This window comes from Pseudophryne corroboree, chromosome 1 (assembly GCF_028390025.1).
Source record: "Pseudophryne corroboree isolate aPseCor3 chromosome 1, aPseCor3.hap2, whole genome shotgun sequence".
NCBI classification, from domain to species: Eukaryota; Metazoa; Chordata; class Amphibia; order Anura; family Myobatrachidae; genus Pseudophryne; species Pseudophryne corroboree.
In genome coordinates, this window is record NC_086444.1 from 1005985103 (window position 1) to 1006001664 (window position 16562).

Genomic DNA, 16562 nt, shown 5'->3' on the forward strand with positions numbered 1-16562 from the left:
CTCTTTGAGTTAAGCAAGATTGCTTAAACTTTTTTTTCCCAGAATCTCCATATTTCAATTGACAAAGGGTAAAAATGTCAAAGTGATACATGGATGTGAATTTTTTTCCAGATACACCTCAGAAAAACCGGAGCATCAGGAGTGGCATTTGCCAGCAGTTTTTCAAAACTTTAACCCCCTACATCTCAAAAACTATGAGGTCTAGAGCAGATACATTGACATGGTTTAGTAGCTCTGTGGTAGTGTCAAGTGTGCAAAGTTTCAAGGAAATCTGAGTCAGTGGGTGGCATGCCTGGGTGAACTGGCATGGAATGACCCCATTAGTAACCAGCCAGTTGGCAGCACTTTTTGGCTATTATTGGTAAAAATAATATTGTGAGCTGTGAGGCGATCAAAATAGACTGGAAATGACTGGAAATTAATGCTATTGAGGTTAATAATACTCTAGTAACAAATAAAGGTACAAATTATCCAAAACTGGATGAGTAATCAGAGCCAAATCCTAATCCAGCAAAAAAAATGTCCAGTGCACATCTCTAGTTAAAATGTAAATTCTATGTTTATTTTCCAATACAGAAAAATAATAACATTTTGCCATTCAAGCAAGATACTCAGTGCATCTCAAGGCAGAACTGCCCCTGCACATGGCTTGCTAAAGTAAAAGTGTCATCTAAAAAACTGGCTGCTATTCTCCCACTCCCTAAACTTTGTCTCATTTTATTGTACCTCATTAATGTGTTATATTATGAGACATGGACATAGTCAGTGGGCTTTTAAGTTTTTAAGTGTCATCATTTGAATTGTAATTCTGAAATGTTTTCTTTTAATCGCTCTGAAATTCTAGACCACGAAATCTAAAATGCACATGGCTATGAAAGCTGCTAAAAAAATTGAGTAATTAACATAACAGCTTCATGAGCTAAAGTACTGGATATCAAATATGGCAGTGATCATGAACAGAAACATATACAGTAGCAGAGCTTCTGGCTGATACACAATGAAAACAGTTGCCTGCATGAAATTGCAAAGAAAATGAAAAAATACATGGTGATGGGTGTGGATCAATAGAGCCACAGTAAAAATATACAAAGTCAATATGTCGACTCCAAATGGTCGGCAGGTTTAAAATGTCGACATAAAAATATAGACAGTTCAAAAAGTCTACAGGATCAAAAGGTTGACATGAAAATGGTTGACATAAAAATGTTTGACACAAGGTTTTTTTTATGGTGTAATATTGAATGTTTCACCATATCTGTGTGAAATTAGTGGAAATGTGTACCCTTGCAGGCTTGCTCCGCTCGCCACGCTTCAGACAAGGTGCCTCGCTCTGTTACCTCTGTGCTTGTCAGAGGATACTTGGGCAGATGTATTAACCTGGAGTAGGCATAAGGAAGTGATAAACCAGTGATAAGTGCAAGGTGATAAACGCACCAGCCAGTCAGCTCCTAACTGTTAATTTGCATATTTGGGCTGATTGGCTGGTGAGTTATCACCTTGCTCTTATCACTGGTTTATCACTTCCTTATGCCTTCTTCGGGTTAATACATCTGCCCCACTATTCCCAATCGTAGTCCATGTGGATGGTAAATGATGGAAAAGTTGAAAAAAATATATAAAAACTTGTGTTGACCATATGTGTGTCGACCATTGTAATGTTGACCTTTTGAACCTGTTGACCTTAAGCACTGTCTAGCTTTTAACTGTTGACCTTTTAACCCTGTTGACATTTTGACTCTATCTTCCATTTAGGGTTGACCTATTGACTGTATTTTTATTGTAGATCAATCATTTGGATACTCAATGTGATATACAGTATCTCAAGTGCTGTCAAGATACAGTATGGAAACTTTTGGGATAAACTTCATTACTAAAGCATAGTTCATTGAGATTTGTTTGAATTATATATAGCCTCACTTTTTAAATTGGAGATTGGGAGGTATATATAGCTGAGATTTTTATACTTGTATTACAGTTATTGGAATATATGTCATCTGGGTATTCATTCAAACTTATACGCAAGCACAATGTTTTGCACACAAGTCTGATTGGTGAGGGTCTGCGCATGCGCAGGACCCGTGCTGCATAAGTGCAGAATGGGTCCTGTGAGCTTGCACAAAGTGACCCCAAGCCCTGGCATAACTGACATGTTGTGAACATTTGGGAACAGGATGAAGGTGCGCAGGGCAGAGTTTTTCAAAATGTAGGTATGTTGCCCCTGTTTTGTAGGTCTGGCCTGCCCAGGGTCTGCGTCTTCTGATGCAGACTTCCTGGCCCCAGCTGAGCAGTTCCACCGGTCAGTCTGAGTAAGCCGAGGCTTTCACAGAAAAAGGTCATGCAGCTACACTGTTCAAACATTACTAATCAGAATTGTAATACATTTTTCAATTTAATATTATGTAAAAGTGAGGTTCTTTGCATCATTTGGGCCAAAAGTATGGGCCTACCCACAGCATCCAGGTTACCTCATCATTGGGTAGGTCCCTAGTATTTTAAAGGTTCAAGTCCAAGGCTTGGGATAGTTCTATACATAATGAGAGGTACTACCATGCTGAGACTTGTAATGCCACGACTTGTAATGCCACACACAGATAAAGGTAATGCAGGTGTACTCTTCAGACATAACTAATCAGATTTATTTGGCAATTAAACATTAAGTAAAAGTGAAGATCTTTGCATAATTTTGGTTGGGCCTACCCACCATGTCCAGGTAACCTCATCATCGGGTAGATTCCTAACATTTTAAAGTTTCAAGTCCAGGGTGTAGGACAGCCCAACCAAACCACCCTAAGGCACCACATTAGTGAGAGATAGCAAGTAAAGTGTTAGAGAATGTTAGTAAGCTGAGGCTTACTCAGAATGGGCAAAAGCTGCAATGGGGATCTGATGCTGCATCTTCGTATGCAGCACTCTGATCTGTGATGTTGTCAGGCAGTGTCTTTTTCTATCCGATGCCTCCTGCAGCATGAATATTTATGTCCAAAGAATAAGGCCCCTTGTACCTTACTCCTAGGGAGGGAAATTTGCAAATATTACTGAGCTCACCATTTTGCTGCAGCCGCACTCTACAGTGTTTTACACGTCAATGGAAATGATGTGAGCGATCTGCAAAACATAAAGCTAGAATTGTGTGGTTATTTTACAGTCATGTTACATACAATATTACTATCACCCGCTACACACCAGGCTAGCTGACTATTTCAATGTGTATATTTCTTCTTTCTCAACTTAATTTTCAGTTGACAAATTGATATTTTATAGTATATCACTGTACACATTCTTTAGCACTAGTTAAGGAAAGTCTTCCATGGAATTTGACAATAAATAAATAAAAAAAATCATAGTATTCTTACAATGTAAAAAATAATTAGACAGGCTGCCTTGAAAGCCTATGTTTCATATTATTAGTTATGTAATAATTTGCATGCATAAGAGAACATTTTTAATGGACTTATATGTATTGTGAATAGTGCTGTGTTCCCGACAGGATTTGGGCAGGGCAGGGCAGGGCGCTGAGGTGCCAGACAGTTAGCATGTGTGCCCAAAAGGGTAAGGAGCATGGCACTAACAGCATCACTGTTGGGGGTAGGCTGGCCCCCTTGACATCAGTAAAGGGGACAAACCCCAGCTGTGGCATCACTGTTTTAGCGGAGTGCCGCTAAAGGGGCAGGATGCATTTTGCCCTTTAAAAATCGAGTAGGGAGCGGTGCCATGCTAAAACAGTAAAACTAAGCTAAAACTGCTAGTCTAGCATGAAAGACTATAGTGTTCACACTAGTTTTTTTTTTAGCAGTGCGCCGCGCCCAGTTTACAAATGGCAAAATGCACCCTGTCAGCATTGCACAAACTCAGTATTTAAGCACAGATTTGTGTTTTTATCCTTGTGTTTAAACTCTGCTCTGGAGCACAAACATTTCTATTGAACTTGTAATAAACTTAGTCCTGGATTAGCCCTTCTTCTATAAGTCTTAGCTGGTACAATATGGTGCTTCTGGCTGCACCCTCCTCACCGCTCAGCGTCCTGCATCTCTCTCTCCAACATACAGTTCCCGATCTGCTTGCGTTCCTCCGTCTGCCAGCACACGCCATGCTCTTCACCTTCTTCTTCCCAGCAGGCTCTCCTTCTCCCAGCAGCCTCTCGCCAATCCACTTTCTCTCCTCAGGCCACGTTACCGGACCCAGGTCTACTGTCAACTCATCCTGCCCCAGCACTTCTCCTGCTGCTGCAGAGCTCTACAAAAGTTCTTAAAGAGGAACACACACAATTCCGGGATGCCACACTAACCATTACCCCATCCACATAAAGTAGCGCTGAAAATGTGAAGCAACACTAACGCTCAATATAAAGCATAAGGTGCACAATCAGTGTCTCTGGCCTTTTCCCCCCCAATTTATCATATCAAAGTGAGCTTGTGTGTAGTGAGGGATCATTTTTCTAGCAGTAGAAAGGGAAAAAGTATTCTTATCTGTGCAGTCTCAAAATTCCTCTTTTTTTTCCCTTTGCTTTATTTGCACTAGATCTCCTTATAAATCCTGGATTAATATTTTTGGGGTGTGCAAGACCCTACTGTAGGCTCCGATCTTAACATGGGCAAAAATGTATTTTATAATTAATTTTTTATTCATTAAAGTGTTATAGATTTAATGCTAGTTCTTTGCTTTTTATTATTATTATTATTATTATTATTATTATTTGTTGGGAGGCCAACTAGGCTTTTACCTCAATCTAAAGGATGTCCTTTATTAAACAAAAAAAATATAAAATATTTATTTACTATTCTTATGGTCTTGAAGGGGTTAAATTCTTGTGTTTAATGTTATTGGAATAAAACCATTGTGTTTTATCATTTTCCTAATCTTCTCATTTTTGCCCCTATCTTTTTGTTTGTCAAGCAACGTAAAGCTAATTAATGTAATTGTTCATGTGAAAGGCTTATACAGTACATAGTTTATATTCATTTGTTGTTTTGCTTATTGTCTTACAAGAACTGCACATTAAAAATAGCAGCGTATTCATGTAGAAGTTAAGATTGTTCAATCCTATTCCCATAATGTTCCGGATTTAAATGACAAACAAAAATAACATCTCTGCAAACACTATCGTAGCAGTCCAAAGCATGAATACCATCTCCCGGAATACTCTGCACTTACAAAAGAACAAGCTGTGCTCTGTAACCGTGATAATTATTAAATTTCTCTCTCCATCTGTGTAAGTTATGTAATAACTGAAGTGTGCTTGCATCTAGCAGAGCTCTATTCACATTGTTCTATATTATTTGCTAATTCACTCCTGCTTTCATAAGAAAACACTCATTAATCATTTACCTTTTGCCATACACTAAAGCTTAACCTTCCAAACAAAAACTATTTTTGCCCTTTTCTTCTTCTTCTATAAAATAAATGAAAAATTACTTCATGTATCTTAATTTGTCACTGTAACATTGGATCTAATTCAGAGGCAGATGCAAGTAAAACATTTAACACAAGCACATGCGTCCGAGATGCACTGCACATGCGCCCTGAGGGTCACTGCCAGCGGACACAGATCGGAACTGTATGGATATTTGTGCAGATCCAATAGTTGTTTCTGAGTGGTGACAGGGTGTGGCTTGAGTCGCGGGGTCCGGGGGGAGTCCCGATGTCAGGGACTGCATCAGTGGCAGCCCCAGAGGTAGGGCAGCAGCATCAGTCCAAAGTTCAAATAGGGAAGCCACACCAACTGCCACCAACTTTCATCCCAAACGGACTCACTGGTAGTTGGTGTGGCTCCCTCATTTGAATTTTGGACTGCGCAGCAGCCCTACCCCTGGAGCCACCACTGGACTGCATGAACAGACACAATTCCTTTGATACTGGCAGCCAAATAGCGATGCATAACCCAGTGCTGAAGCCGCACCTCCACCCCCCTGCCTCATGCCGTGAACATCTCAGGTTTGCTTGCATACTGCCATCAGGCTACCTCCCACTTGCCTGCACCTCTTGTCATCTGTCTGTCGCCCCTCCCCACTAGAATGTTAGCTCTTCAGAGCAGGGCTCTCTTTCCTCTTGTTATCTAAGCCCTCATCTCGACACATTTCACTCGCAGCTCTCCCCTACTCAACGACCATCTTTATCCTGCTAGTAATGGCTCATCTCCATCTATGGCCACCAGCCTCTAGTAGTACGATGATCACTCCATCAATACTTACATCTTAGCTGTATTATGTCTTGAGAACGTGTGGTGCTCTGTTACCTGTACTCTATTTCTGTTATTTATTTACTGTAATGCTATGTTTTGTCTCCCTGTACTGTCCTTTGTACGGCGCTGCGAAACACATGTGGCGCCTTATAAATAAAATGTAATAATAATAATAATAATAATTGCACATTCTGGGGATAGAGTTGGTGCAGCCGATATCTGCTTAATGTTATGCCTTTGTGCGCACCATGGTAGACAAGAGCTGCAGCCAGTGAGAGTCTCAATAGACAGCCCATCAGCTACAGCATTAGCACAATCTTGCCGTAGCAGTTGTGAGAAAAGTCACAGCTGCTACTACTTAGTGTCTACCTCTGAATCAGGCCACTGCTTTGCTGCTGATAAAGTCTAGTACAAGCACAATGTGCTATTATTTCTTCATAAAAACATTATTTACTTCATAATGTGTTGACTGATTGGATTTATTCTACTTTCAATGGACATAAATTTAATAATTTGCCAAAAAATTGAAGTGTAAAACAAGTGTTCTGCCAAGTAATCTGCTCAGTTTGTGGCATTATTCTCCTTTTCCACATGTCACTGCAGCAAATTAACAGGCATCAAAAATGCAAACAATTGCTTTTTAGAACTGGCCACAGTATGAAATGTTTTGCACAGTGTCTACTTTCGAAAGTACTGTATAAGCAGTTGTCATACTAAATAAAAAATAAATAAAAAAAACCTATAGTCATAGAAGGAGCCTGCACAGATGGCCAATATGTCTGCTCTTGAGTATTTTGCCCATTAACCTACTTACCCAAGCTGTTTCTCTATAAGTGTGCATTTAAATTTAGTTCATTTTCTTAAATTACCCCCTTTAATTCTCTACCTTTCACCAGGTGCATGCAGTTCATAACAAATCCCCTGTAATGAAGCACATACAACCTGAAATTAGAGATGAGCGGGAGAACCAGAAACATCCACCAGAACATTGTGATCCGAGGCGGGATCTGAGTCCAGCTAGGATTTTCCCACCTGACTCAGATCCCAAAAAGAGGAAAAATGTCATCCTCCTGCTGTCGGATTCTTGCGTACTTTGGATTCTGTAAAAGGTCCCCACTGATCCGCAATTTTTACAATAGCTGTGGAGCTTGTATAGTGATGCTGCGTCCATCCAGGGGTGCTGTTGTTTTTTCCATCAAGGGGGTGGGGCTGCTGTGTCCGACCAAGGGTGCACTGTCCATCCAGGGATACTCTGTGTCCATCAAGAGGCTGGGGCTGCTGTGTTTGACCCAGGGTGCTGTGTTGTCCATTAAGGGGCTGCTGTGTCTAACCAAGGGTACTATGTCCAATGGTGCATCCAGGGGTGCTGTTGTTTTATCCATCAAGGAACCGGGGCTGAACTGTACAACCAGGGTGCTCTGTCCATCCAGGGATGCTGTGTTGTCCATCCAGGGGTGCTACTGTGTTGTCCATAAAGGGGCTGCTATGCACCAGTGTAAAAAAACAATAGCTTAAAATCTAGTTTATATATATATATATATATATATATATATATATATATATATATAGTGCTGTACCCCAGTGTACTATACTATTATTTTTCATATTTTCATATAATTGTTCATGTTTGTTTATATGGAGGACAATCAATTCAGAGGAGAGCAGGAACCACATACTAATGCTGCAGCTGCTGCCACCAGTCATGATGATACAAGTCTGTCAATGTCATCTACTAAGGCCATTGCCCAAGGGCATAAAGGACTTACGTCAAGGCATGTAAAAAGAAAGAAGAAATATAATTTTACAGTGGTAAAGGAAAAAACTTCAAAAGAAAACTTAGCTGCAGGAAAACATAAAATTGGCAATATGCCATTCGCCACACAAAGTGGCAAGGAAAGGCAAAGGCCTTTATTTATGGCTGGTGGTTTGGCCTGTAATCCCTTTTCCTTGTAGAAGTGTCAAAAAAATTTGAACTCATTAATGCACAAGAACCAACTGTGTGCTCAGAAACCACACAAATCCCTGAGGAGAGTCAAAGTGTGAGCTTTTCCTTTCCAATATTGTACTCGAAGAGGAGGCCATTTGTGTGCCCTCTGCAAATGTGGGGATGAACAGCACAAATCAACATGCTGACATAAAAATGTAGGTTGCTTCTGAGAAAGTGCACGAGTTTGACGAGTATATTTGTGTAGGAGTATATTTGTAAGGCTGTTGATGAAGATGTTTGAGTAAGTCAGGCACCAGTGAAAACAGATGTTGCCCATGATATGAAAAACCCTTTTGTCATACCTGGGCAAAAGATAAAAAAAATCCTTCTTGACAAGTGTCAAGCCATCTGTACCCTTTGTATAGCCATAGTAAGTAGAGGTAGGGACCTTAACCATCTAGGAACCTCCTCCCTTGCAGCGCATTCATTACGTTTTTGACAAATTCAGAAACTTTGGCTAAAAATGTTGCAACCAGTCTGGCATCATCTAGCTCCCTCCTCTCTGTTATATCCAAGCACCTGCAATATCCATCACCAGCACCTTCATTGTTAATATCCTAAATTGTGATCAGAAGTAGTCCTGAATCCAATTTCATAAGCATGACTGACTCCTCTCCTATCCAGGATGCCTTAAAAGTATCCTTGTGTGCTACACCTGTTACTACTGCTTCTGCTGCCAGTGGATCTTCATCCCAGAAGGGGACCAGGAAGACTACTTGTAGTAGTTTAACAAAACAATTGACTGTTAAACAATACTTTGTAAGGGGGAGCAAGTATGACAGCAGTCACCAAGTTGCACAGCAGATTACTGATGCCATAACAGCAATGCTGGTATTAGATGTGCATCCAGTATCTGCCATTAATGCAATGGGGTTTCTACAGTTAATTAAGGTCCTGTGTCCTCACTACCAAATCCCATCTAGATTCCACTTAACTAGAAAGCACTTCCCATTCTGTACAAGGACATTAAAAAAGCATTATTAATGTCCTTTGAAATGCCGTTGTACAGATATGTGGACAAACGGAACAGAGCAAACTAAAGATTACATAACTATGACACTCCACTGGGTAGGTGCATTGCCTTCAGCAGAACCAACAGCAGCAGCATCTAACAAATGCATGTTCATTTAGAGGCAGTCTACTCTGTTTATCACCAGTTTCACTAAGAGGCATACCTCTGACAACCCCTTAGAAAAACTCAGGGAAATCATAGAAAAATGGATTACCCAGCTTGGACTCTCCTGGGATTTGAGATTTCTGACAATACCACCATTATGGTGAGAGCATTAAAGCTGGGTGAAGTCTAATCCATCCCATGTTAGCTCATACAATTAACTTGGTGGTGCACCATTTTAAACAAAATGACAGGGGTGTGCAGGAGAAGCTCTTTGTGTATGCAAAAGATTGCAGCACCTACAAGAACTGTTAAATTTGCCCTGCCATCAGCTGAAGCAAGTGGTAGTAACAAGGTGGAATTCCACCCTTTATATGATTCAGCAGATTGAAGAACAGCAAAAGGCCATCCAATGCTACACAAAGACCAATGGCATAGGGAAAGGAAGAGGAATGTACCCTTCTCATGTGCAGTGGAGAATATTTTCTGTGTTTTGCAAGTACCTCAAACTCTTCAAAGTTGCCACATGTGAAGTTTATTCAAACACTGCCAGCTTGAGTCAGATAATTCCCCTAAGTCTCCTGGAAAAGCAGGTTGAGAAACTGAAGGAGTCACTTATATGAAGCAATTCTACTAAGTATGTCAGATTTGAAGATCAAGCCCTTCATTTGCTTCGCCAGGATCCAAGGGTCACCAATCTCTTGAAATCAGATTAATATGTTTAGGCAACCATAGTTGATCCTAGGTTAAAGTCATACATTATGTCTTTCATTCCAATGGACACAAATCTGAAGAGATGCAAAGAGCTGTTGGTGAGCAAACTGTCAGCTCAAGTGTTACGTGACATGGCAACATTCCCTCTTTCAGTTTCTCTGTTAACTGTGACTGCCAGGAAAAAAATAGGATTTTGGTACTTACCAGGTAAATCCTTTTCTTTGAATCCATAGGGGGCTCTGGAGTACTCTTGGGATATGGACGGCCTCCACAGGAAGTAGGCACTGAATAAATTAATTTTGAAACTACACCTCCCCTCCATATCCCTGAGTACCTCAGTGTTTTTTACTGAGCCGACCAGGAGCGATAGAGAGGTTGACAGTGTAGAATTACATATAACATAACGGACAACAATAAAGTGGACACAACATTACTGACAACTAAACAGTTGACACCATAACCGATTAGAACTTGTTAATCTGAACCAGTCGGTGAAAATGTGTTACCATAAGATCTACTGAACCTACCCCAAACCAGGTAAACTGCTCTGGGTGGGCGTCCAGTGCCCCCTATGGATTCAAAGAAAAAGATTTACCTGGTAAGTACCAAAATCCTATTTTCTTTTTCATCCACTAGGGGTCACTGGAGTACTCTTGGGACGTACCAAAGTTTCCCCCGTGGGCGGGAGAGCTGTTTGGCACCTGTAACACTAGGCGGCCAAAGCTAGATGCTGATGCCGCCAACGCATCAAACTTGTAGAGGTGCACAAACGTGTGCCCCGAAGACCATGTAGCTGCCCGGCAAAGCTGTGTCGCAGAAGCTCCACGACTCGCTGCCCATGATGTTCCCACAGCCCGTGTGGAATGAGCTGTTACTGATGTAGGCGGCTGTAACCTAGCATGAAGGTAAGCCTGACGTATGGTCAGTTTAATCCAACTGGATAAGGTCTGCCTAGAAGCTGGCCAACTCATCTTGGCAGCATCATAGAGAGCAAACAACGTATCCGTCTTACGAACGGTCGACGTTCGGGATACATAAATGCGTAATGCGCGTACCACATCCAACCTACCAGAGTCTCCTGTAACACAGGAACTACTATTGGTTGATTGATGTGAAAAGATGACACTACCTTTGGTAGAAAAGCGGAATTCGTCCGGAGTGCCGCTCTGTCATCATGAAACACTAAATACGGTGGCTTGCACGACAAAGCACCCAAATCTGAAACACACCTTGCTGACGCTAAGGCTAAAAGAAAAATTGTTTTCCCAATTGAGAAATTTAATATCCACTTGTTGTAAGGGTTCATAATAAATAGACTGTAAGAAATCTAAAAACCAGATTCAAGTCTTATGGCGCAGTAGGTGGAGTGAATGGAGGCTGAACTCTGAGGACACCCTGCATAAAGGTGTGAACCGACGGCAATAGGGCCCATCTACTATGAAAATAAATGGACAACGCCGATATCTGCACTTTAAGTGTGGATAAACTCAGACCTCTATCTAACCCCATTTGTAGAAATAACAAAAGACGGGATAACTTAAAAGATGATGTCGGAAACTTCCGCGCTTCACACCAACCTACATAGGCACGCCAAATTCTGTAATAATGAGCTGCCGTAACCGGTTTCCTAGCTCATAACATGGTTGGTATAACCGATTCTGGAATGCCCTCTCTTCTTACGAGGGCTGTCTCAACAGCCACCCCGTCAAACACGGCCGCGCTAAATCGGGGTAAAGGAACGGACCCTGCTGTAACAGGTCAGAACGTAGTGGGAGCGGCCAAAGACCGACTGCGAGTAGACCGCGGAGATCCGGGAACCAAGCTCTCCGAGGCCAAAGAAGCGCCACTAGTATAACTGTGACGGACTCTCCTTTGATCCGTTTTAGCCACAGAGGGAGCAGTGGAAACGGTGGAAACAGATACACGAGACTGTATGGCCACGTGATTGTGAGAGCATCCACCGCCACTGCCTTTGGATCTCTCATTCTGGACATGACCTGGGGCGTTTGATGATTGTGGCGAGATGCCATCAGGTCCACCTGCGGGTAACTCCATTTCTGGACCAGCATGTGAAATACTTCTGGATTTAATGCCCATTCTCCTGGATGAAAATTCAGACGGCTGAGATAATCCGCCTCCCAGTTGTCCACTCCCGGAATGACTACTGCCGACAATATCATTTGGTGATACTCGGCCCAATAGAGGATTGAAGCTACTTCCCGCATTGCCATACGGCTTTTCGTTCCTTCTTGTTTGTTGATGTATGCGACCGCTGTCGCATTGTCTGACTGCACCTGAACAGCCTGAGCCTGCAGCCTGTGCACTGCTTGTCGTAGCGCATTGTAAATTGCCCGGAGTTCCAGGACATTTATAGACAGCAATCTTTCGTGAACCGCCCAGAGACCCTGGAGCTGATAATTTTGAACTACAGCTCTCCAATCTCTGAGACTCGCGTCCGCCGTGAGAATTATCCAATTCCAGGCACCGAACCATTTCCCTGCGGTTAGATTCTGTACTTTGAGCCACCAGAGTAGAGACACTCTGGCCCTTGGAGACAACCTCACCCTGCGGTAAATCTGCAGATGCGAGCCCGACCACTGTGCGAGCACATCCAATTGAAAAGGACGTGAGTGAAGTCCTCCGAACTGAAGCGCTTCGAAAGCCATATTGTGTCTAATAGGCGAATGCACAAATGAACCGAGACTGTGCGTGGCTTGAGCACTAACTGTACCAGATGACGAATGACCTGTACTTTCTGTTCGGGTAGGTAAATTCTTTGATTTACCTTATCGAGAATCATGCCTAGGAATTGAAGTCGTTGAGACGGAATCATTCAGGAATTCGCGTAGACAATGATAGGAAATCAGATTTTCCCCCCCACTTGGTCTGCGATCTATCTCGTTTGGAATCCGACTCCGCCTGTTAGGAACATAGCCAAAGTGGACGTTATGCGCCACTAGCGAAGCTGAAAATGCAAGAACCAACTGCCAACGTCCAAAGAAGCTGTAGGTAGCAAGAAGTGTAAGGTGGTCTTTATTTAGGGCAACCCTGAACAGGAGTGCCCTGCCACTACAGCCTTGTTACCTCAAAAACCCTTACCAAAGCAGGGCGAAGCAACAGCCCTACTGCTGTGTAGGGTACACTCCGATAGGTAGTAAAACACCCAATAATTGTAATTGTCTTTCATTGGAAATCGTTCAGCCTTCGCTGAGAACCTGACGTACTGGACTGGTGCTATGAGGGCTGGCGGCAAATCGACCGCAACAATCTAACTGAAACAGTAAAAAAAAAAAAATTTTTTTTTTTCTCCTCAGGCAGTACATGCCCCCGCATTCCCCCAAAAGAGGACCGGTAAGGGTCTGTCTGTGCAGTTTTTACGCAGAGCACTAACCACTATACGATCACGACAACTTAAACGAGCCAGGTAGGAGACAAACCTACAATCTTGTTATCTATAGTCAGATGCGTTATACATTGCGCCACTGGCCCAGATTCGTATTTGTCCGACACACTGTGTGACCGACTTTGCAGCGAAGCTGCTTGTTTGACTATGCATTAGACTTAGTGATCATGTACTCCAACCAGTAAGTACACCACGGAAGTAACGTGTGTATTAACCTGCATTACCGTGCATGTGGTTACCAGCAATAGTGAATCTTCCTGTAGAGTCATGCTGTACAAAAAACAATTAATAAATTAAACTCCTAACAACACCCCGCTCATCCAGATGCTAAGTGTTGTAGAGCAGCAACCTCCGGGAAAGAACCAGGAAGTAACGTTAAAAGAAAAATGGTGTCCTACCATGTTGTTGTTTTTTTTTTTTTTTTTAACACCTGTTAAACCAGGATCTGAACAAGTGTCCATGCAATCACAATGTTCACTGTGGCCGGAAAGCCTAACCAATTAGCTACAGAGCCACCTGTAAAAACAATAAGCAAAGCTGCTGCAGATGAGGCCTGAACTCACCATGTTTGATGTGCTCAACAGATACTGTTTAATAAGCACTGTGTGCTGACCAATTAGTCTTGCTTACTGCAAAATAGATTTTTAATGTCAGCATATTATATATATATATATATATATATATATATATCTACACATACATACAACAATGTATATTCACACATACTCAGACCTTAATAAATATATATATATATATATATATATATATATTCCATATATGCATACATACACATATATATTATATACCTATATACAAATATCCAGATATATCCTGATACAGAGGTATAATACATTTTTTAGAAGTCTGCAACTAAATGTGACCTCACACAGGCTTAAAACCTGAGATGACTGCTGCTTAACCACAGCTTAGTTAATGGGCCCTATCTAGTGGCCGGCGCCGGGAGCGCGCTCTTGGGAGCAGCCTCTGGAGAGCTATCCTGACTGTTAAACCTATGGTAGGTTTATATTGATAGTGTAAGTCCCAACTGAGCTATTTTTTTTGAACTAGCATGTATTAGTATGCAATCTAGTTGGATCACCAGTTTCCCCCAGATGGCAAAACACTATGCAACATTGCTTAGCTTCCAAGCTCAGATGAGTTTGGGCGTATCCAGAGTGGTGTGGCTGTAGATTAAAAATACCTACAGCACCTTGTACTCCCAGGTGGCTAATCAGGCCCAACACTGCTTAGCTTCCAAAATCAGATGAGATTGGGCGTATCCAGTGTGGTGTGGCCAAGTGAATTAAGCCAAAGCTGCTGCAGGCTTTGCAGTGCTCCACAGATACTGTTTTATAAGCACCATGTGCTGACCAATTGATATAACATATCTTACTTTACAACAGTGAACAAAGCCAGTATTTGGCTGCCACAGCCATGATTCAGATTTGCAGTCTTTAAGATCATTATAAACAGTTTATGAAATAAATAATTAGTAAGTGTATACCCATGTTTTAGACATGGCAGGGAAACTGCTTATTAGTAATTGCTGGTGTCTTACTCATGCCGACAGACAATACAAAAAAAAAAAAAAAAACAACTTGCACGACTCAGTAAATAGCACTAAGGTGTCTCTATAAATATATATCTGGCCAACTGCAGTGCATGCCAGCAATATGCCTGATCCCAAATTCCCCTTAACACCCCTGCGCCTTCAATGGAGGAGAGATGTAACACAGGAAATTATGGAAATACAACAGGAAAACAGGAAGCATGGTTAATATGTCCCCATGCTCACAGTATAACACAAAGTGCCGACTTATAATTATGTAGGCAGATTTAATAAACATCTTATGTTGCACTCAAACCTGCACATGTAACTTGTATCCTGTTTTAACAAAGACTTCATAGTCTATTGTAATACATATGCAGCGCTGCTGTATTCCCTTTATTAATAAGAGTTGAATCATGATCTTTTATCCAGTGACCCTGACATTTCTGTGTGCAGGGAACATCACTGTGGCAGCAAAGTTACTCATGGAGCGGCCTATGCATAAAACCATGTGGCTGACGCAGCTCAGAGCGGCGGGGGACCACACACACACACACACACACACACACAGTATCCCACACAGTGGGGCGGCAGCGTGAGCTGACCGCCCCGTTCAACATACCTGGACCCTGTGGTGAGGGCTATGACGGGGCTTCTCTGTAAGTTCCATCCAGCCTTTTCTGCAGGTTTTAGTCCTGCACGTGGTAGTGAGGGAGCTCTTTTTAGAGAGGTCCGACACCCACAGCTGCTAAAGCAGCCTTCACTATCCCGGACCCACGCCTATTGGAAGGGGGGAAGGGATGTGGTAAATCGTTGAAAAAAGAAAAAACTTAGAAAAAATTCCAATGAACTGTGGACCTCTGTGGCAGCAAAGCCACAAGCCTACTAACTGTGTCGAGCACAGAAAAAACACTGAGGTACTCAGGGATATGGAGGGGAGGTGTAGTTTCAAAATTAATTTATTCAGTGCCTACTTCCTGTGGAGGCCGTCCATATCCCAAGAGTACTCCAGTGACCCCTAGTGGATGAAAAAGAAACTAAATTTTCCTAAGAGACCAACTCGTGGTGATGCAGATCAGTCAGCAAAAACTTTTTACATCTGGTCTTGACTGAAGAAACTGCCTACAATTAGTGATGTCTTCCATGAATGCATTTGATGCGGTCACCATTCAAAGAATATGATTATTTTAGTGAAAGCATCCAAATAGACATGTCAGACAGTCCGTTTTACTGCTGTCAGGAAAAAAAGGCAGTTTGGAGACCCTTGCACAAACTGGCTATGCTTTACTTGAGTTACCCACCCTCCAGTGTGTACTCAGAAAGAGTTGTCAGCACAGCCTGGAACCTTGTCAGTGATTGGCATAGGAGGTTACTTCCCCAAAATGTGGAAAAGATGATGTTGATCAAAATAAATTACAAATTCCATGAGGAAGACCTTTACTGGCAATTACGTCCAAAATATGCAAAGGCACCTGTCATGGTGGATTCCAGCGGGAACAAATTAATAGGTTGTGAACAAGAGGTTGTACACACTGATGGTGGTGAGGATCAAATGATGATGATTACGACAACATCTTTCCTATATAGAGCCAGTTTGTGTAGGCAGGCCCAAACAAA

At 42.1% G+C, this 16562-nt stretch overlaps 1 protein-coding gene across 1 annotated transcript in view; it reads left to right on the plus strand.

The window, feature by feature from the left end:
• GALNTL6 (polypeptide N-acetylgalactosaminyltransferase like 6) overlaps positions 1 to 16562 on the plus strand; it is a 1932308-nt gene that overhangs the window by 1796597 nt on the left and 119149 nt on the right. The window lies entirely within an intron of this gene.